At 44.0% G+C, this 22199-nt stretch overlaps 1 protein-coding gene across 1 annotated transcript in view; it reads right to left on the bottom strand.

The window, feature by feature from the left end:
* HINT3 (histidine triad nucleotide binding protein 3) overlaps positions 1–22199 on the bottom strand; it is a 211521-nt gene that overhangs the window by 125956 nt on the left and 63366 nt on the right. The window lies entirely within an intron of this gene.

The raw sequence follows: 22199 nt of genomic DNA, 5'->3' as shown, positions 1-22199 counted from the left end.
GGCAATTGATGGTACACATATTGCATTTGTTGTACCCCCGGAGAAATCAACAGGTGTTCAGAAATCGAAAGAGCTTTCACTCCCTGAATGTGCAGATAGTGTGTCTGGTGGACCAGTACATCTCCCATGTCAGTGCAATGTATCCTGGGTCTGTGCATGATGCCTTTGTCCTGAGGAATAGCAGCATCCCATATGTGATGGTTTAACTCCAGAGGCACGTGGGTGTGGCTAATAGGTGAGCCCTGGTTCCCACCAAGTGGATGATGGTGTATGGGTATGGTGTTGGCCATAAGGGTTAGTGCGTGTCTAACAGGTGTCCCTCGATATTTGCAGGTGACTTTGGATACCCTAACCTCTCATGGCTACTGATCCCACTGAGGAATGCTAGGGCAAGGGCAGACAAATGTTACAATGAGGCACATGGGCGAACAAGAAGGATTATCGAGAGGCCCTTTGGCCTCCTGAAGGCCAGGTTTTGTTGCCTCCATCTAACTGGTGGATCCCTGTACTACTCATCCAAGAAGGTCTGCCAGATAATCGTGACATGCTGCATGTTGCATAACCTTGCCTTGAGACGCCAGGTGCCTTTTCTGCAAGAGGATGAGGCTGGAGATGGGCGTGTTGCAGCAGTGGAACCTGTGGACAGTGATGAAGAGGAGGCTGAGGATGAGGACAACAGAACAGCAATAATACAACAGTACTTCCAGTGACACGCAGGTAAGACACTGTAACTTCACTTACATTGACAGTTTTGTGTTGGACATTGTACATGGCAGGAAGATTCTCCCAATTCTATGGCCACTTATTGTTACACGTACTTGTATTTTTTTTAATGGTGTTTATTTAAGTGCCAATAAGTAGAGGGGTATGTGCAATGGGCTGGGGTGATGGTGGAGGAAAGTCCAGGATAGAGTCCAGTCTATTTGTATCACAGGTGCATTGTGCAAGGGGGCATAGGAAGTGGAGCAAAGGCAGTTCAAGGTGGACAGGGTGACAGAGTGGGACACAAGGGTGACAATCAGGGGAGTCCTATTTCCTAGTGGGGGTCTTGGCAATGTTCTCTGGCTTCTGCCTGGATCGCAGGGACCGTTTGTGAGGGGTTCTCCTCCTGCAGAGGGAGGGGTGCTGGTGGCCTGTTGTTCCTGTGTGGGGGAGGTCCTCCTGTCCACTAGCAGCAGCGGAGGTGGAGGGCTGTTCATAGGTGTGGCTAGTGTCAGGGGCCCGGTGGTGTGCCACTGCCTCCCTCCTGGTGTTGGCCATGTCTGCCAGCACCTCTGCAATGGTGACCTGGGTGCTTTTTATGTCCTTCAGATCCTCCCTGATCCCCAGGTACTTTCCCTCCTGCAGCCGATGGGTCTCCCTCAACTTGTCCAGTATCTGGCCCATTGTCTCCTGGGAATGGTTGTATGCTCCCAGGATGTTGGTGAGTGACTCATGGAGAGGCTGTTACCTGGGCCTGTCCTCCCCCTGTCGCACAGCAGTTCTCCCAGCTTTCCTGTTGTCCTGTGTCTCTGTCCCCTGAACCGTGTGCTCACTGCCACCGACCCCAGGCCCCTGATTGTCCTGTGTTTGTAGGGTGTCCTGGGGTCCCTGTAGTGGTGGACACACTGCTGACTGATGTGTCCTGTGAACAGAGGTATGGGCCTGCTGGGTGGGTGCCGTGCCGGTGTTTCCTGAGGGGGAGGCTCTGTGGTGGTATGGGACTGTGCCTGGGCAAATGACTGTCCGGAGATCCCTGATGGGCCAGGTTGGTCAGCCAGATCCAGGCATCCAAAGCTGCTGTCATCACTGTGGGCCTCTTCTGTGGGGGGACTGGATGTTGCTGGCACCTCCTCTCCAGTGACGTTGGGTGGGGGGACCTGTGGGGATGTAAATGCAGTGTTATCTGCATGTGACATCTTGTGCATGGGGGTGTTGCACTCTATGGTTGTGATTGCCCTGTCAGCTTTGACTTGTGTGAGTAGTCATTTTGTGGGCTAGGTGATTGTCTCTAGTGTGCATGCTTTAGTGATGGGCGTCCATGCAGGTCTGTGATGGGGGTCCATGCATTGTTGTTACGTGCAGGGCTTGGTATTGGGATGGGTGGGTTGTGATTGTGGGGTGTATGTGAGGTTGAGGACTGATGGGGGTGAGGGTAGGGGACTGGATGGGGGTATGTGATGGCATGCAGGTAGGGGGGAGGGGTGAAAGTAGTAAAGAGTTGACTTACCAGAGCCCAGTCCTCCTGCTACTCCTGTCAGGCCCTTAGGATGCATGATTGCCAAGACTTGTTCCTCCCTCGTTGTTAGTTGTGGGGGAGGAGTTGATGGTCCACCGCCAGTCCTCTGTACTGCTATCTGGTGTCTTGCTGCTGTGGAACGCACCTTCCCCCGTAGGTCATTCCACCTCTTCCTGATGTGATCCCTTGTTTTGGGGTGCTGTCCCACGGCGTTGACCCTGTCCACGATTCTCCGCCATAGCTCCATCTTCTTAGCAATGGATGACTGCTGCACCTGTGATCCGAATAGCTGTGGCTCTACTCTGATGATTTCCTCCACCATGACCCTTAGCTCCTCTTCTGAGAACCTGGGGTGTCTTTGTGGAGCATGGGTGTAGTGTGAGTGGTGTGTGTGAGGGTGTGTGGGGTGATATGTTGGGGTGTATGCTGTAAGGTGCGTGGATGGTGTATTGGTGAAGGTGTTATGTGGCTCTGGTTCTGTGGGTGCTGTTGGTGTCTCTCCCTCCCTCAGGTGGCAATTTATTTTAGTCGTAAAGGGATGTGGGTAGTGTGTGTGTGTTTTATAGTGGTGTGGGTGTGGTGTGTGTATGTGTGTCAGGTGTGTGTAGTTTGAACTGTCCAATGTAGTGTTGTTTTGTTTGAGTATGTGTATTTTGAGCATGGCGGTGTGTACCGCCAATGGTTTACCGTGGTTGAATGCCCACCACAGTGGTTCGTAATGCTGTGGGCGTAGTTATGTTGGCGTAACAGTGTGGGTTTTGGTACCGCCAGTTAATCACTGACCTTTGGGCTGGCGGACTTGTGTGTGTGGCTGTATAGTGCCGGATTGCTATGTGTGTGTCATAATATGGGTAGCGGTAATCTGCCGCGCCAGAGGTATGTTGGTGGCAGTCAGCATGGCAGTAAGCGTGACTTACCGCCAATGTCATAATGAGGGGCACTGTGTGCTGCCCGCCAGAGCAAAGAGCCAGCTTGCTGCACATGTTTTGCTAGTGAGCAACAGACAAAGAAAAACAGGGCACAGTAGCTGGGCTTTTGTTTGCTAATACCACTCCATGGGTTTGGAATTACCAAATAAATTAAAAATAATGCCAAGGTGTGCAAGATGCTCAACAGGGGTGGTCCACGCCCTCGCCCTCATCCATATGTTTTTTTTTTTAATAGTCCATCTGTATGTAGTAATATGGAGCATGTTTACTTAATAGGCAGCATTACAAGTCAATTGCATTTTGTTTACTGGCAAATTGATAAGCCTCAAGGGTCACTAATTGTAAGGCTTGATAGAGGTCTTCACTTTCAGGATGGAGGAGGTGGTCCTCAAGGGTACAAGTGAATATACTAATTGCTTAAAGTTGATTTGGGGATCAGCGTGGGTAAGGTATTTCTGAGAAGTCACTCAACGTGCTAGAGTGGCCTGAAGTTTGATGTTATGAGGGTGTGATCCGGACTTTCAGTGAAGAGAGGGTGACAAATCCTAAAAAACTGTGCAAAACATGAAAAATAGACTAATAAATAGATGGTTGATATGCGAAAGATTGTGTTAAATAAGATGAGTGTCTCGCCTTTGACTCTGTATCTGGAAAAACCCAGTCTTTAAGGCAGCAGTTATAATAAGTTTTTTGTTGTTGTCATTGTCGGGTTCCCCCTTAACAAAAGTACCTCAAACACAGAATGTATGTGCTGCGTGTCCTGTCTTTCACCTGTCCCTCTCAGTAAGCACTGTATAGACCTAAAGAAAGCCAGAAAACTTCTGTGACTCGGACAAACACAACTGCTGCTGTTGAGTAGACTTCTGCCAACGACAGCCATTAGACTTGTATACTTGCGTCACATAAGCGCTGTTTCTTCCTGCCCCCTCCAGCACTCAATCCTGTCCATTAACTCTCCACAGAGACTTCCACAGAAGAGACAACCCTGCCTGCGCCCTACGTCCCAAGAGCGTTGCTTGGTTTCTCTTCAGGTGAGCGCAATCAGTGGAATGGATTCTAATTGGCTCATAGTAGCCTTACCCATATTGGCCAAGCTGCTATGCCCTCTCTACACTTTGATTGTGCTACTTAAGTTCCATCTCAGTAAATTCTGAAAGGTCCCACCCCTTGAGGTTAGGTTAGCCCCTTGGCTCAGCTCTGATTTACACAGCTGTATTCACACAACAGATCGTAAATAAACGTATTGAGTTTCAGTGTTTATAGATGAGGTGAGACAAACATCAAATGAGTAGAATGTGAGGTAAACGTGAAATGAAAGAAACAGAGACAGGAAACTACTATCTTTAAATGCAGAGCAAAGTAATAAGATCAGAACATGATGTACAGCCCTGCTTACAGAAACGGACCTCAAAGCGACTAAAAACATCTAGCGTTATGGTCAATTCCTCTGAGAGAAATTTAAAAGTAGTCCCAAACAATGGGACAAGTGGAAGGGTACAAGTACTGGGGCACTGCTCTCGGAAAGAAAAAGGAGGGACTAAGAGGCAGGACTGACCACTAGCAAGTAAGGATTTTTAAATGACACAAACAAACAAATTAAATGGCTTTAAGCCCACAAAAGTATAGTACTTAAGCTCGACACTAAAATGTATGAGAATGGAAAGCCTGTTATTCTCTTTTTAAGGGTGCCTCCTTTTACTTAGTGGCATCCGTGGTGGCAGATTTAAATAAGGACGTGGATTTTTGTATGCTGGCATCCTGTCAGCCAAACAAGTGCTTCCAAACTGAACCCGTACAAAGCACAGCATCCTTCTTTGCTTAAACGTTTTGCCCTCTTTCCAATGAAATCCAATTCTTGAACAAAGGGGAACTTAACAAAGCGGCACATACTTGTACATTTCAGTGGCTAGGGGTTTGTGCATCTACCTAATAAGAGTTCATATTACCACACTTTGACACATCTGTATTGATGTCTGCTCGAGGCCAGAGTCAAATTTCAGACTCCGACTATGGTCCACATATAGTTCTTTGGCTGCGCTGACAACCGTTTCAAAGCCAGACTAAAAGCCCATCAACGTCAAAGACAGTGATGATAAGTTACTAAGAACTTGCTAACGTTTACCCATACTTCTAAGACCCAAAAAGAGGGTCAGCACCTTTTTCTTTTACTGGTGTGCAGACTCGGGAATAACCTACCAGACAGCTTCATAATGATAGTAATAATATTTATTTTTGAAGACGCATTATAACGATGCATTCCTTGTTTTCCCATTCACAGCTTATTCTGGTTGTAAAACTTAGGTGCCTATTTAAGTTTTAGTTATATATATATATATATATATATATATATATATATATATATATATATATATATTTCAACTGCTCCTGCTGTTCTTCCAACGCTGGCCTTACATAGCTGGTGCACCATTATGGGCGCAGGACCCATATTTAAATATCTGAAGCTGAATTGTAGAAAAGGGGCACTCCCAACAATTGCTGAATAATGATGAGATGTATTTACAAAGCCATTCTACAAGGCTTGTCAAGCCTGGACGCGTTTCGACCATAACGGTCTTTGTCAACAGCCAAAGTCATTATAACAATCTCCCCTCCCCTCAACCTTTATAACCTAGTGCATCAACATAAAAGAAATACTATGAAAGTGCAATGAAACCAATTTGCACTTCTAAACACACATAACTAACAATGTTACTTCCCCACATGGTTAATCACTGATATGCCTACAGTGTTAACCTCTTAGCTGCTGGGCCTTTCCCCCCCCCCCAGTGCTGAGCCCTTTTTTGGCTATTTGGGGTAGTTCGCAATTAGGCCTTCATACATTTTTGTCCACATAAGCTATCCATGCCAAATTTGTTTCCTTTTTTTCCAACATCCTAGGGATTCTAATGGTACCCAGAGTTTGTGGTTTCCCCTGGAGGAGACCAAGAAATTAGCCAAAATACAGTGAATTATTATTTTATTTTTATTTTTAATGGGAAAAAGAGCTGCCGAAGAAGGCTTGTGTTTTTTTCTCTGAAAATGGCATCAACAAAGGGTTTCTGGTGCTAAAATCACCATCTTCTCACCTTTCAGGAACAGACAGACTTGAATCAGAAAACCACATTTTTCAACACAATTTTGGCATTTTACTGGGACATACCCCATTTTTACTATTTTTGGTGCTTTCAGCCTCCTTCCAGTTAGTGATAGGAATGGGTGTGAAACCAATGCTGGATCCCGGAAAGCTAAACATTTCTATAAAGTAGACAAAATTCTGAATTCAGCAATGGGTCATCTGTGTAGATCCTGCAAGGGTTTCCTACAGAAAACAACAGCTGAAATAAAAAAATATTAAAAGTGAGCTGAAAAAAACAGCCATTTTTCTCCACGTTTTACCCTGTAACTTTTTCCTGCAATGTCAGATTTTTTAAAGCAATATACCGTTACGTGTGCTGGACTCTTCCGGTTGCAAGGATATATAGGGCTTGTAGGTTCATCAAGATCCCTAGGTACCCAGAGCCAATAAATGAGGTGCACCTTGGAATGGGTTTTCATTCTATACCGGGTATACAGCAATTCATTTGCTGAAATATAAAGAGTGAAAAATAGGTATCAAGAAAACCTTTGTATTTCCAAAATGGGCATAAGATAAGGTGTTGAGAAGCAGTGGTTATTTGCACATCTCTGAATTCCGGGGTGTCCATACTAGCATGTGAATTACAGGCCATTTCTCAAATAGATGTCTTTTTTACACACTGTCTTACATTTGGAAGGAAAAAATGTAGAGAAAGACAAGGGGCAATAACGCTTGTTTTGCTATTCTGTGTTCCCCCAAGTCTCCCGATAAAAATGGTACCTCACTTGCGTGGGTAGGCCTAATGCTCGCGACAGGAAACGCAACATGGATACATCACATTTTTACATTGAAATCTGGGGACACCTACCTTTTTAAAAAAAAATATATGCCCCCGGGGGGGGGGGGAGGGTGGCCTGGTTTCCGAGGGGGCCGATCCCCCTAGTGACATCCCAGGTGTCTAGTGGTGTTTCCTGGCCCCCGATCGCAGCTGTGCTGCGATCAGGGGCCAGGAAACACTTTCAGGAAAGCCTTGTAAGAAAGGGGAGAGTCTCCCCTTTCTTACAAGGCCTTCCCAACATGGGGAAGGCCGTTTGGGGCCGATGGGGAAAACGGCCCCAAGTCACCCCATCTTGGATTCCCCTAGGTGTCTAGTTTTAAAAAATGCCAAGGTTTTCTAGGTTTCCCTAGGTGCCGGCTGAGCTAGAGGCCAAAATCTACAGCTAGGCACTTTGCAAAAAACACATCAGATTTCAATGTAAAAAATGTGATGTTTCCTGTTGTGAGCATTAGGCCTATCCACGCAGGAGGTAGTGCAGGCGTCGGCCGACGCCCGCACCCAAAGGGTTAAATTATCATTGTATACAAACGCATGGGCCACTTAATAATCCTTATCAGCATTAATATCTTCAAGCAATTATTCATCCATTACCCTATTAAACATAAAATTATGTATCATACTTCTACGATTCTGATCTACGGGCCCAAAAGAAAATTTTTTTTTTTTTTTACATGACACCCATCCCTCATTATTTTCTACATCTAATTGTAATATATTTCATGCAAATTTATGGAGGATATCAGCCAATGTGAACAAAAAGTTCCTCATCCTTATTAAGACTCCAAGGATGACGACTATTGAGGCGAATGATGTATTCGGATTCTAGTTTCCTGAGTCTTTTTTCTCATTCCCCAACTCACGGTGTGGGAAGTACCCTGTCTATTCCAAAAAATGATAACCTATTGCACAAACCTGCTTGATTTGTGTTGCAGTGGCGGGCTACAGGATAAGCGGGATCATTATTCTTGATAGCCCGCCAATGTTCTAAAATCCATTTTTTAAGGGAAAAATGGTACTTCCTACACATTATAATCCACATTAGCACAGAATAACATAAATCGCAAAATCCGAATTACAACTAAGGAATTTTGTGATCCTCTCTGTTTTTCCAGTTGGTAAAAAATAATCCTTGCGATTTATGCTGTTTTTACAGGCCTTACATTTAGTGCATCTATAGAAACCTTATTTGTCCAGGAAAGTCTCTCTATTTCACTAGTAGCTATGTGCTAACATGTCCCGCAGGGAGCCACTTCTTCTGTATGTCACATTAGGCTGGGGGCTTACTAACTGGCAGACCACCGTGTCAGCTCTGAGTAGATGCCAATATTTAATCAGAATTTTTCTTACTGCGAGGGATTCTACAATGAATGTTGTTATAAAACGTAGAGTATTGGTGTTATCTCCCCTATCTCTCGGATGGAGGAGACCATCTCGTTGGGACATTGCTACTTGCTGGCATGCCTTGGATAAAACTCTTTTAGGATAGCCCCGCGATCTGAATCTGTGAATCATCTTCCCTTGTTCATTCATGAAACCCTGCGCTGTACTACAGTTCCTTTTAGCTCTGAGAAGTTCACCATAAGGTATACCCCATTTTAAGTTTGAAGGGTGATTGCTTGATGCACGTACAATACTGTTACCAGATGTGCTTTTTCTATACAACTTTGTCTGAAGAGTACCATCCTCCACCCGAACTTCTACATCAAGAAAATCAATACTTTGTTTGTCTATCTTGTGTATAAATTTCAGATTCAAATCGTTTGAGGGTAACCAGTTAAAAAAAATCATGCAATAATGGTTCGGGACCATCCCAAATTAGAAAAATATCATCTATATATCTGGTCCAAAAAATAATATGCTCAGACCATTTTTCGTTCTCATCAACCCAGACATGCCGAGTCTCCCACCATCCCATATAAAGGCAGGCATAACTGGGGCAAAGCAGCTTCCCATCGAGGTCCCAGACATCTGTCTAAACCAATCATCTTCAAACAGAAAAAAAATATTTTCAAGACAAAACTGTAATAGCCTCATAAGTAATTCAGAATGCTCATACAGCCTGATGGGTTTATCCCTGGAAAAGTGCTTACAGGCACAAATACCTAGACCACGTGGGATGCAAGTATAAAGTGCTACTACATCAATTGTCACTATAACATAATTTGATTTCCATGGAATATGTTGTATTTTGCTCAAAAAATCGGATGTATCTCTACAATACGAGGCCAATCCCCATACATATGGGCCAAGGAAATGATCTACATATATTGATGCATTTTCCAGAAGGCTACCTCTCGCTGATACAATGGGTCTGCCAGGAGGATTCAGCGGATCTTTATGAATCTTTGGCAACAAATAAAAGCAAGGTGCTAATGGTTTTTGTATCATGAGAAATTTAAACTCGGCGTCAGAAAGGAGACCACAATCCCAACTTTCTCTAAGCAAGTCATGAAATGATGTTATAGATGACCGATATGCTGTTATAATGGATCTCTCATAAAGTTTTGAATAAACAGTTGTTTCTGTGCTTCCTTGTGGTATTTTTGTGTATCCCATAAAACTACAGTGCCACCCTTATCAGCTAGTTTGATTACAAATGACGTTGCCTGTTTCAAAGAAAATAAGGCTGCCTGTTGGCCGGGTGTCAGATTATTTGCAAATGAGTTCCGGGTGTTCTTGCACAGTGAGAGTAACTCAAAATTAACAGCATCATGAAAAGCATCAATATTATCATGTGGGGTGGTGGGATTACACCTCGACTTGGGTCTAAACTTACTCTCACTCATATCACCAGTCCACAAGCCCAATTCATGTAAAAGTTGCTTATCCGTCTCCCACAATTTTTCTCCAGTTTCTAATTCTCTCAATGTAGCTAGGCCATCAATGTCTCCTAATGTTAACTCAGATGATTGGTCAACAATTCCACCAGGTATTTTTCCTTCCTGCGAAGGCAATCGATCTTGTTGTTGAGCAAAGATTTTCATTAGCTTCAATTTTCTAACAAATTGGAAAACGTCAATCCGAGTCTGGGTGTAATCAAAATTTGCTGTGGGGCAGAAAGAAAGTCCTAATTCTAGAACTGTTTGTTCATCCTGAGATAAAGTATGGGATGATATATTAATTACAGTTAATTTGTTCTCATCTGTCACTTCTTTCTCCTGTTCTGACGAAGATTCCTGCCTCCAAATTTCTTGCTTTCTTGCTGCCATTCCGCCCCTTCTGATCTTTTTCCTTCTGCATCTGCTGCGCCGTCTCTTTGCTCTTCGGCGGTTTCTTTTGTGGTCTCTGATTTAACTGCAAAAAACGGTATTCTTCCAACGTTGTGAACGGTTGTCCAATTGGGATACTTGTTCCCGGTGACTCTTCAATGTCAGAGACATTCTCCACACTTGATTCTGAGGAGGAAACTTCCTGTTGCCTCAGGGCCTCCTTCTGACAAAAATCTCTTCTCGCCTGATCAAACCTTCTGCCAAACGTGAGTATGCAGCCCGTCGCATAATCATTCTTATCGCGAAGAAACTTGCTTCTTTTCCTTGACTTAATGTCATCCTCATATTTCTTAAGGCGCTCTTCCATATCCTTGTAAAATATTTTGATTTCATCTTGCACCTCATGGTTCTCCAAAAGCACCCTTAATTTCCCAATTCCTTCACTAGTTGCGTTAATTCTAATGATGTGTATTTTGACAAAATTTCCAACATTCTTCTGCAAGTCTCTGCCATTAAGGTGGACCACTCCTCTAACATTTTAGGATGCAGATTCGTAGATATATATATATATATATATATATATATATATATAAAGAAAAATAAATAGAGCTCCTCAGACAACACCAAGATAGCCTCTCCTGCTGTGGAGCACCAGACAAACCCACCCTGTGTCTGATAATATACCAAACACCTAGGCCTCAACTACACATTTATCATAATTACATAGTTATTTATCAGGCCTCTTAAATAACAGAACATGTCATTTGCTACTTATCGGATGAGTTAAACAAATGCAAGTTTTGCCATGAAAATTGGGTACAGCATGCAGATTCTTGTGCTTAACACATTTTGCAGTGTTTTTGCACTCACTAAATGTTGGCTGTTTTACATGGCCAAATTTACTGGGTAAAAAATTCAAAAGTACGGTGTTACCAATAAACTCATAAATTTGATGCCCATCAAACAGTAGTTAGGAGGGTTTTGGAATTGGAATTTTACAAGGCACTCTTATTCAAGCCCAGAAATACTGCCTCATCAGCCACACAATCTTGCTACACCCCATTCTGGAACTTCCAAAATGTTTTACCACAGGGTTTTACTAGATGCCATTTTTATACACCACCATAACCCACATAGACATTCCACTCATAAGCTCTACACTACCAGCCTACATTGGACACTGTCCCCTAACTCACCCAGGTTAGGAGGCCTCTGACACTGCAACCCAACCACCAACAGAACAAATCAAATACTTTGCCCTCCACTAGCCAGACTACTGAACAATGCCACATTCAGACATGAGACTTTGCCAGCAGCACCAACAGAATCCACTAGATCCCATCTCCACCACCACACACAGATCACTTCAGGAACTACCTCCCCTGCCACCACATACTGACCGGACACTTCTTCCCAAGGTCACACACACAAAATCCGCTGCCATGCTGCCACATACGCTGGAGCCAAAGGTACTAAGTTGTCTAAAGATCCAAAAAGACAGTGCCCAAGACACGTCTACCAGCCTAGATACAGCCAAATCTAGTAAGATTTACCTTTCAGAGAATGTTCAGGAAAGCCACAATACCCGTCAAGACCATGCATCACTGCCAACTAACTTCTTCAAATACTGCCCCTACCATTCACGGAACCCAGACAGCCAGGCCTCCTCAGATATGGCTACCTCCCACCAAAGATATCTAAGACACTGGGGGTCTGCTGCTGGCAAGGAACAGTCACTGATTCACATTAGTAATACACCCCAATTATTCACATTCAGTACTCGGACAGCCCCTACAAACACTACCCTATATGACACTGCCTGCCACTGATGCGCCCAGACGCAACAGCCAAGCACACCAACCTACTGAAACTGCCAATCGCAGGCCTTACATGGACTGCCATTTAATCCTCCAGCCACAAATTCACACCTCAACAATATCCTTTCTAGCTGCATTGCGCCCAAATGCTGTCACCTTTTGATGAACACAGCACCCTACGACGTTGTTACTACTTGCCAGCAGAAGCCCAGCAGATACTAACTCCCACTAACTAGTCTCACTCATGCACTGAACCCTTCTTCATCTTCTGCCAAAGGGACAGCCAACCCCTAAAAGCCAAAACTGTTATCAATTCCCTTCCATGATGCTGGGATCTTTTTGTTTTACCCTTTGTTGCTGTCACTACATTTTGATGTGCTACTTCGCCCACAGCAGAATTAAGTGCTATTTCGATAGCTGCTGCAAGGTCTTGGATTGAGATGTCTTGGCGACTTACCATGGCAGGGATGACCTCGGATGCCTTGAAAGCTGCTCACAGTCCTTCTTCGGCCTTGTCTTTGGGTAGACAGTGGCTTTGGAAAGTAGGATAGATCAGTAATTTAAGGTTAGGTAGAAGAATTAATACTGAAAGGCTTGGTTCTATCACAGAAATGCCCTGAACATGATGGAAGCAGGGTCTGACGTTGTTAGCTAGGGACCAAGAGGGTGATAAAGGGGGTGATCAGAACTAGAGTACAGACTAAGTAGTGAATTAAATACATATTGCTAATTTAACAATAGGCCCTTGTGAAATGCCAACAAGCTGTCTTTCTAGCACTTCAGAGTTACAGACAGGTAGAAGAAGTAGAACACTCTTTGTGCTAATAAAATATCATTATGTACCTCAACAAAATAAAGTTACTCTAGAAGCCCTTACCATGAGGATTTTCAACACTGATTTAGCAACTTGGTAGGTAGAAAGTTTGCAAGCACTGTGGGAATGGTCAAGGGATGGTGATGGCGGGGAAGTCTTTTGATGGAGATTGCAAGTAAGAGCCAGTCCAACTCTGTAGCGTGCCCTTTCTCTTGCCCTTTCCCCAGATGTTTTCAGTTGCTGACTGTTGTAATTTCAGCTTGTGTACACTGCATGACTGCAGTTGAAGTCCAGCTGTGATGTGAACCTGGTACCCTTTTTCAGATTTCTTGTTCACTGTGGCTCTCCAAGTCAGACTTGACTGGTGCGACTGAGCTTATCATATTGGTTACTGGGGGTCAGCAAAGTAGTTATTGTGTTGGGGTAACGGAGTAAAGTCATGTTCCAAGGGCAAGAGGGAATGCCCTAATTCAATGTTTCATTTGCTCTATAGGCCATTCTTTGATAGCAACCCTTTATTTTTTAGATGATGCAAATGCGGTTATGTTCTGCTCTCAAGAATGGACAGAACTTTGAAATGTGCAGCAAGGATACTTGCAAGACTTTTCATTCTGTTAAAATAAAAAATAAAATACTTTTCCAGCCTTATTTTCCAATTTCTGTTCAGACTTTTACAGAGGTAGTGCAGTCTTTTTCTAGTCTCTCCTCAAGAGCTTGTGATTTCTGATGTCAGTAGCCGCCACTGACAACCAAAACTTGGCAGGAAAAGACAAAATTATGAGACAGGGTTATGTGGCAAGAAAAGTCCAGTTCTGAATTTACAATGCCAATAGCTCAAACTCAAGAAAATGTGAGAAGTACTGCATTACAAATGCTTGTTTTAATACAGTTGCCACTGTCTCTTTAAAATTATTTCAAGCACGCTATCACAAAAACTTCCAGCCTGTAATTCCTCTGAAGAAGAGGAAATACTTTTTTAAAGAATGAAGCTAACAAACTACAAGTCATGGTCATGTGCAAAGTTTTACCTAGTCCCCCACACAACTCCGCCAACCTCTCCAACACCTACACGGCAGCAGGATGTATGTGGTCCTGATCAAAAAAGGACTCCAAATGTATTTATGTATTTTTTCACACACACTTAAAGGTTGGTTTCAACTATTTGGAAATTGTAATGAATTTTGAAAAAGCTGTTCTGACATGCTGGTGTGGCAAGCTCACTGTGGGTGAATTTCACAATGTTTCAGCATATTATTGTAATAATTGCCCCTTTTTAAGTAGCCTAGCTTATATGCCATTTTTGGCAATAACTGGAACCATATTTTTAGGAGGGCCAAGATTTGAGGTGTGCAAAAGAGTGCCATTCACAAAGGTAGGCAATGTTTCCAAAGGTTTTGCATGCCAAGTCCCTGCTGCTAGATGTCCCACCGGGATCGGTGGGACATCCGACTGCAGGGAATCCTGGCACTGGCTGTCAGCAGGAGTGCTCTACTTGCCACTACCAGGTCTGAGCAGCAATGGACAAAGCACGGCTGATCTGCAACTGTGCAGCAGTAACTTATCACCGAAGACAACAGAATCACATCCAATTGTCAAGAAGGACCTCTTTGCCCTTGCCCATTCTCTTTAAAAATAGAAAAAGTTTGCAACATTTGCATTTTGCAAAAATGCAATCAAAGTTGTGATCTGCTCCTCTTAATAATGTCGCACCCCAATACCCTGGCTCATGACTATGGAGATCGTGGGCCAGTTGTGGCATAATTTTGAGCCTACTAAGGTACGGTATGTTGCAATGTTTAATCGTTAACAAATCATCATGAACCCAGTGATGGCCCTCATGTTTTTTCATGAACCTGACCTTGGATATACACAGCAGCAAGAACCAGAAGTTACGTTGGCCATTTTTTATTACAATACAACTCAAGTACACTGTTCCATACAGAAAAGAGAAAGAAAAAGAAAAAGTAGAGTGACCTGAAAAATCAGGAGCGAAGCCCTCAAGCATCATAATAGATGACTGGCATCATCACTGGGTAATGCTCCTCGCCAGGCCGGCAGTGCAATACCTGACGGGCTCCCCACAAGGAGGAGCACTGAACCGTAGTGTGCTGATAGTTGCAGGTGGAAACCAACTATCTAGGGAAAAAAATGCTATCATTCGAGCACCTAAACCCAGTGGAGAGAACAAAAAACTAAGGAATAAAATTGGTAAAACAGCCCTACATATATCATCATTTTAATCAATAGTCAGGGATGGTACCAAGATTAAAAACAAGAGAAAGTAATATAATGAGTATCAATGCTCAATTACTTTCGGTGAGAAATCAATTCGGAGAAAAACCTACTAGTAATCCTCCTTAAACAAGGTCAACATGTTTTGCGTCGTGTGGTCCCTATGGATCCAATGACGCTTCATCAGGACCAAAATGTTGATACGTTCTTCTCCAATCAAACAGATATAATACTCACAAAGTCGATTCGCTTACATAGTAGAGTAATAGGTTAAGTCACAGTCAGGTCGCCCTAGAAAACATAATTAGAAACACAGCACCAAATTGTGCCCAAAAGTGGTCATAAATAATTCATGCAAACATTGTGCAATCACTCCAAAAAGAAAAGTAAGAAATATAAAAAGTTATGATGACTGTAAGGTAGGCTTACCACCCCTGAGTCGGGAACAGGCTCCTTGGTAAGTACGTCCCCAAGACTCGGCTATCTGCTAGACATAGTAGGTGGATATCATTAATACATGTGTCCATCAATAATCTGGTATGAGGGTCTCCAAATCATTAGTAATCAACAAGTTGTTCTAACTTAAAGTCTCTTCAAGTGTGGTATAAACTAGAAACGTAGAAACCATTGTCTGTTCATCTAGATAATGTAATGTCAACATCGTGTGAAATTTAGAGGTATACTCGACATTATTATAAATAAACAGCCAGTAACCATCATTATTCAAAACAATTTGCTTTTGTTGAAAAAGTCATAACGTCAATGCACAACTAAATCAAAAACACCTCAAATGGTATCTCAAACATAAAGACAGTGCCATTCTGCTTGTGATGGCACTGCACATTCTTTAAAATCATTTAGAGGGAAAGAGACTAGTCAACGGAAGAAGGGGAGCGGGAGCTCAATCGAAATAGCACGAACGCGAGTGAGCCCCTGCGAGTTGTGCAAGGTTTAAAATGAAAATGTCACTTACCCAGTGTACATCTGTTCGTGGCATTAGTCGCTGCAGATTCACATGTTTGGCACAGTCCGCTGCCTGGTGTTGGGCTCGGAGTATTACAAGTTGTTTTTCTTCGAAGAAGTCTTTTTGGTCACGGGACCGAAGGACTCCTCCCTCTTTGGCTCCATTGCGCATGGGCGTCGACTCCATCTTAGATTGTTTTCCCCGCAGAGGGTGAGGATGGAGTTGTTTGGTATAAATAGTGCCCATGCAATGGAGTGAATATGTATGTATGATAAGAGTTTCTAATAATTATTTACAAATGTTCAGATGTTTAAGGTTTATGATCTACTTCTAAACGGCTACAGGCTTCCCGGGGAGGTGGGAGGGTACATGTGAATCTGCAGCGACTAATGCCACGAACAGATGTACACTGGGTAAGTGACATTTTCAGTTCGATGGCATATGTTGCTGCAGATACACATGTTTGGCATAGACTATAAAGCAGTTACCTCCCCTAAAAGCGGTGGTTTAGCCTGTAGGAGTTGAAGTAGTTTGGAATAATGTTCTTAGTACAGCTTGGCCCACTGTAGCTTGTTGTGCATTTAGTACGTCTACACAGTAGTGTTTAGTAAACGTATGAGGCGTAGACCACGTTGCAGCCTTACATATTTCGCTCATAGGAATGTTTCCTAGAAAGGCCATTGTAGCACCTTTCTTTCTGGTTGAGTGTGCCTTTGGTGTAATAGGCAATTCTCTTTTGGCTTTAAGATAGCATGTTTGAATGCATCTGACTATCCATCTAGCAATGCCTTGTTTAGAGATTGGATTTCCTATGTGTGGTTTTTGAAAAGCTATGAACAGTTGTTTTGTTTTCCTGATTAGCTTTGTTCTGTCAATGTAATACATTAGTGCTCTTTTGATGTCTAATGTATGTAGTGCCCTTTCAGCCACAGAATTTGGTTGTGGGAAGAACACTGGCAATTCTACTGTTTGATTTAAATGGAATGGTGAGATTACTTTTGGCAGAAATTTTGGATTTGTTCTTAGAACTATTTTATTGTTGTGTATTTGAATAAATGGTTCTTGTATGGTAAATGCCTGTATTTCACTTACTCTTCTGAGGGATGTGATTGCAATGAGAAATGCGACCTTCCAGGTTAGATATTGCATTTCACAGGAATGCATGGGTTCGAAAGGGGGACCCATGAGTCTTCTTAAGACGATGTTAAGATTCCATGAAGGAACTGGTGGTGTTCTTGGTGGTATAATTCTTTTTAGCCCTTCCATGAATGCTTTAATAACTGGTATTCTAAATAGAGACGATGAATGAGTAGTTTGTAGGTAAGCAGATATAGCTGCGAGGTGTATTTTTATAGATGAAAAAGCGAGATTTGCTTTTTGCAAATGTAGTAAGTATCCTACTATGTCTTTAGTAGAGGCATGTACTGGTTGTATTTGATTGGCATGGCAGTAGTAAACAAATCTTTTCCACTTAGATGCATAGCAGTGTCTAGTGGAAGGTTTTCTAGCTTGTTTTATGACCTCCATGCATTCTTGTGTGAGGTCCAAGTGTCCGAATTCTAGGATTTCTGGAGCCAAATTGCCAGATTCAATGATGCTGGGTTTGGATGTCTGATCTGTTGTTTGTGTTGTGTTAACAGATCTGGCCTGTTGGGTAGTTTGACATGCGGTACTAGTGAAAGGTCTAGTAGAGTTGTATACCAAGGTTGTCTTGCCCATGTGGGTGCTATCAGTATGAGTTTGAGTTGGTTTTGACTTAACTTGTTTAGTAGATATGGAAGGAGAGGGAGAGGGGGAAAAGCGTACGCAAATATCCCTGACCAATTCATCCATAGAGCATTGCCTTGTGATTCGCGGTGTGGGTACCTGAATGCGAAGTTTTGGCATTTTGAGTTTTCTCTTGTTGCGAACAAATCTATCTGGGGTGTTCCCCAAATTTGAAAGTACTTGTTCAGAACTTGGGGGTGAATTTCCCATTCGTGGACTTGTTGGTGGTCTCGCGAAAGGTTGTCTGCTAGTTGGTTTTGTATTCCTGGAATAAATTGTGCTATTAGGCGAATGTTGTTGTGAATCGCCCACTGCCAAATTTTTTGTGTTAGGAGGCACAATTGTGTTGAGTGTGTTCCTCCTTGTTTGTTTAGATAATACATTGTTGTCATGTTGTCTGTTTTGACAAGAATGTATTTGTGTGTTATTATGGGTTGGAAGGCTTTTAACGCTAGAAATACTGCCAACAGTTCTAGGTAATTGATATGAAATTTTGTTTCGTGTATATCCCATTGTCCTTGAATGCTGTGGTGATTGAGGTGTGCTCCCCACCCTGTCATGGAAGCATCTGTTGTTATAACGTATTGAGGCACTGGGTCCTGAAATGTCCGCCCTTTGTTTAAATTTTTGCTGTTCCACCATAGAAGCGAGAGGTATGTTTGGCGGTCTACCAACACCAGATTTTGAAGTTGACCCTGTGCCTGTGACCATTGTGATGCTAGACACTGTTGTAAGGGTCGCATGTGTAGTCTTGCGTTTGGGACAATGGCTATGCATGATGACATCATGCCTAGAAGTTTTAGCGCAAATTTTGCTTGTATCTTTTGGTTTGGAAACATAGCACTTATTAGCTTGTGGAATGCCTGCACTCTTTGTGGACTTGGAGTGGCAATTCCTTTTGATGTGTTGATGGTTGCTCCTAGATATTGTTGTGTTTGACACGGTTCTAGGTGTGATTTTGTGTAGTTGATGGAAAATCCCAGTTTGTGAAGGGTTTGTATGACAAAGGTGGTGTCGTTTGCGCATTTTTTTACTGTGTTGGTTTTGATTAGCCAGTCGTCTAGGTAAGGGAACACATGTATCTGTTGTCTCCTGATGTGTGCTGCTACTACTGCTAGACATTTTGTGAACACTCTTGGTGCAGTTGTTATTCCGAATGGCAACACCTTGAATTGGTAATGTATTCCTTTGAATACAAACCGTAGGTACTTTCTGTGAGAAGGGTGTATTGGTATATGAAAGTACGCATCCTTTAGGTTTAGGTCTAATGTGGTCATGTAATCTTGCTGTTTGAGCAGTGGAATGATGTCTTGTAGTGTGACCATGTGAAAATGGTCCGATATGATGTAGGTATTTAGTGTCCTGAGATCTAATATTGGTCTCAATGTTTCGTCTCTTTTTTGAATTAGAAAGTACAGGGAGTAAACTCCTGTGTTTTTTTGTTGTACTGGTACTAATTCTATTGCATCCTTTTGCAGTAGTGCTTGAACTTCTAGTCCTAAAAGTTCTAAATGATGTTGTGACATTTTGCGTGTTTTGGGGGGGATGTTCGGTGGGAAGTTGTGGAATTCTATGCAATAGCCATGTTGGATTATTGCTAATACCCAATTGTCTGTTGTAATCTGTTGCCAAGATTGGTAGAATTGGCTTAGTCTTCCCCCCACTGGTGTTGAGTGAAGGGGTTGCGTGACTTGAAAGTCACTGTTTAGGTGGAGGTGTTTTTGGAGTCTGGAATCTTCCCCTACTCCTTGGGAATTGACCCCCCCGATATCCCCTGAAACCTCCCCTTTGGAAGGAACCCTGATATGGTGTGGTTCTTGATTGTTGGCTGGTGGTGTCTGTGGGTTGGCCACGAAACCCCCCTCTAAATGGAGTTTTTCTGAAAGAGCCTCTGCTCTGCGGGGAGCAGAGTGCGCCCATGGCTTTGGCCGTGTCTGTGTCCCTTTTTAAGTTTTTCAATGGCTGTATCCACTTCCGAGCCAAACAGTTGTTTCTCGTTGAAGGGCATATTAAGGACAGCCTGCTGGATTTCAGGTTTGAAGCCTGAAGTGCGTAGCCAAGCGTGTCTCCTTATGGTGACAGCAGTGTTGACTGTTCTTGCTGCAGTATCGGCTGCGTCTAGTGAAGAGCGGATTTGATTGTTTGAGATCGTTTGTCCCTCTTCCACTATTTGCTGCGCCCTTTTTTGGTATTCCTGGGGAAGATGGTCTACGAGAAGTTGCATCTCGTCCCAGTGTGCGCGGTCATATCTGGCCAGCAGCGCTTGTGAATTTGCGATGCGCCACTGGTTGGCTGCCTGTGACGCCACTCTTTTCCCTGCCGCGTCAAATTTTCGGCTTTCTTTGTCCGGAGGTGGGGCGTCGCCAGATGTATGTGAATTTGCTCTTTTGCGAGCTGCCCCTACTACCACAGAGTCGGGTGGTAACTGCGAAGTAATAAACACTGGGTCTGTGGGTGGTGGTTTGTATTTCTTATCCACCCTTGGGGCGATGGCTCTTGATTTTACGGGCTCCTCAAAAATTTGTTTTGCGTGCCGTAACATCCCTGGTAGCATTGGGAGACATTGATATTGGCTATGTGTAGCCGAGAGGGTGTTAAATAAGAAATCATCCTCTATAGGATCGGAATGCAGTTGGACATTGTGGAAGTCTGCAGCCCTAGCCACCAGTTGCGAGTATGAGGTACTGTCCTCTGGCGGTGACGGCTTTGTGGGGTATGACTCGGGATCATTGTCCGGCACTGGGGTGTCATACAGGTCCCAAGCGTCTTGATCCTGATCGTCATGACTTATGGTAGTTTGCGCTGGTGAGTGCATTTGTGGCGGTGTTTGTGCCGGCGATGCCTGTGGAGGAGAGGGCGGAGGCGTGACTTTTTTAACCACTTTGGCTTGTGGTTGTGTGTCATCCTTTGGAAGTCCGATCCTTCTTTTCCTCATGATTGGGGGAAGGGTTGATATCTTCCCTGTATCTTGCTGGATGCACAGTCTCTTTTGTGTGTAGTCCGATTCTACACTTTGGAGCTCTTGTCCAAATTTGTGCATTTGGCCACTTAGTCCTTGTTCCTCTGAGTAGGATGAAGGTGTGGTATTTTTCGGCGCCGAGAGAGAATCTTTTTTCGGTTTCGGCACCGACAGAATTTTTGTTCCTTTCGGCATGGATTCTCGGTGCCGATGTTTTTCGGTGCCGGTATCTTGTTTTTGTCTCTCGGAGCCGCTTTCTCGGCTCCGAGGTTGCTCCATGGCGGTCCCTCGACCGGAGTCGGGTGTCTTCGCTATGGGCGTGCCCTTTTTCGGCCCCTTCGACGGGTCGTCTGATTTATGGGTCGAGCCATGGCCTGTTGGCAGTGGCGTCCCCTGGGCTTTCGGTTTGTCGATGGATTTACTTTTCGACGTCTTACTCACAGTTTGTTGCTGTTGTTCGACGTCGGAGTCTCCGGATTCTGATTCCGGAACCGGGAATGTTTCCTCTTCGTCGTCGAAACGTTGTTTTGTCGACGTGGACGCCATTTGGTGACGCCTGGCTCTTCGGTCCCGGAGTGTTTTTCTGGACCGGAAGGCTCGACAGGCTTCACAGGTATCCTCCTTGTGCTCGGGGGACAAGCACAAGTTACAGACCAAGTGCTGATCTGTATAAGGATACTTACTGTGACATTTTGGGCAGAAACGAAACGGGGTCCGTTCCATCGGCTTCGATGTCGCACGCGGTCGGGCCGACCAGGCCCCGATGGGGGATCGAAACTGCCCCAAAGTCTTCCGATGATCGGTGTCGATGTACCTAACTATCCCGATACCGAACGGAACAATACCGACGCTTTCTTCCGAGATTCTGACTAACTTTCCGAACCGAAACACGGAGCGAAAAGGAATACGTCCGAACCCGACAGCGGAAAAAAACAATCTAAGATGGAGTCGACGCCCATGCGCAATGGAGCCAAAGAGGGAGGAGTCCTTCGGTCCCGTGACCAAAAAGACTTCTTCGAAGAAAAACAACTTGTAATACTCCGAGCCCAACACCAGGCAGCGGACTGTGCCAAACATGTGTATCTGCAGCAACATATGCCATCGAACACCTGCAAACGGGTCTTGCAGTTAACTTACTGTGTGTGCCGAAGGTCCAAACTCTGGACCTACCCTCCGGGACGTCGAACCGCATGTGAACGCGGTGAGATGTTCACGGAGTATTTCTATGTGACGACGACCCGGAAGTCAGATGCGGGCTCGTCAAACAGAGGAAGGCTTTCCACATTCGTGGGAATGTAATAGAAATAAAAGAGGGCCTAAAAACATGGCGGCCATCTTTAATGAGGAAAATTCACCGTTAATACTGAAAAACAACT

Source organism: Pleurodeles waltl, chromosome 5, assembly GCF_031143425.1.
Source record: "Pleurodeles waltl isolate 20211129_DDA chromosome 5, aPleWal1.hap1.20221129, whole genome shotgun sequence".
Lineage (NCBI taxonomy): Eukaryota > Metazoa > Chordata > Amphibia > Caudata > Salamandridae > Pleurodeles > Pleurodeles waltl.
This window is presented reverse-complemented; position numbering and strand designations above follow the sequence as displayed.